Raw genomic sequence first — 1480 nt, 5'->3', positions numbered from 1 at the left:
AAAAAAAAAAAAAAAAAAAAAAAAAAAAAAAAAAAAAAAAAAAAAAAGCAGAATAGCGAAAAACAATTTTTAACAATTAGAGAACAGCTTGGGGGAATCACCATCCCTGACCTCAAGCTTTACTACAGAGCAATAGTGATAAAAACTACATGGTATTGGTACAGAGACAGACACGTTGATCAATGGAATAGAATTGAAGACCCAGAAATAAAACTACATGCTTACTGTCACTTGATTTTTGACAAAGCTGCCAAAAGTATACAATGGAAAAAAAGAAAGCATCTTCAATAAATGGTGCTAGTCTAACTGGCTGTCTGTATGTAAAAGAATGAAAATAGACCCATATTTGTCACCTTGTACAAAGCTCAAGTCCAAGTGGATCAAGGACCTCAACATAAAACCAGATACATTGAATCTAATAGAAGAGAAAGTGAGAAAGAGCCTTAAACTCATTGGCACAGAAGAAATTTTCCTAAACAGAACTGCAATGTCTTATGCTGTAAGATCAAGAACTGATAAATAGCCTTCTGGTCGGCACCATCACTGAGTCACCTTGGGTGTGCAGTCGGCAGACACACCCAAGGTCCCCCTAGAGGACTCTCCACGTGATCTTAGGACCACCTGTGAGTGGAACACAACTTCTGTTCCAATCCAATCGCGCGGGACTTAAGACAGCATTAGGAAATCAGGAAACCCGGCCTGACCAGGGTCACAAGTCCTTTCTGGTCGGCGCAAGCACCGGGTCACCTTGGGCACAGAGTTGGCTGACACCCCCAATGCCCCTAGAGGACAGCTTCTGAGGCAGACCCAGTTTCGGGCTCCAGATATCCGGGCACCATCCCTGCCAGAGGACAGGTGTCCTCCCGGCCTAGGAGGGCTATGCCTGAGTACTTGGAGAAGTCATTTTGGTTCCCAGATCCCTCTGAGATTAGTCTGCGAAGGTGAGAGTGTGGACTACAGAAGCTAACAGCTTCTGGGACAGGTCCTGTTTCAGGCATTCATCTTCTGCCAGGAGGCAGGTCCAAACTCCAGATATCTGTGCACCTTCCCTGCAAGAGGAGAGGTTGCCTGCAGAGAGTGCTCAGACCACTGAAACTCAGTAGAGAACTAGTCTCCCAGGTCTGCTGATAGAGGCTAACAGAATCACGGGAGGAACAAGCTCTAACCAGAGACAACTATAATAACTAGCTTCAGAGATTACCAGATGGCAAAAGGCAACCTTAACAATCTCACTAACAGAAACCAAGAACACTCACCATCATCAGAACCCAGCACTCCCACCTTACCCAGTCCTGGGCACGCCAACACCCCTGAAAACCTAGACCCAGATTTAAAAGCATACCTTATGATGATGGTAGAGGACATCAAGAAGGACTTTAATAACTCACTTAAAGAAATACAGGAGAACACTGCTAAAGAGTTACAACTCCTTAAAGAAAAACAGGAAAACAACCAAACAGGTAGAAGTCCTTAAAGAAAA

Source organism: Mus caroli, unplaced genomic scaffold (assembly GCF_900094665.2).
Source record: "Mus caroli unplaced genomic scaffold, CAROLI_EIJ_v1.1 scaffold_18477_1, whole genome shotgun sequence".
In the NCBI taxonomy this organism is placed as follows: domain Eukaryota; kingdom Metazoa; phylum Chordata; class Mammalia; order Rodentia; family Muridae; genus Mus; species Mus caroli.
The sequence above is the reverse complement of the archived record's forward strand: the minus strand, read 5'-3'. Positions refer to the sequence as shown.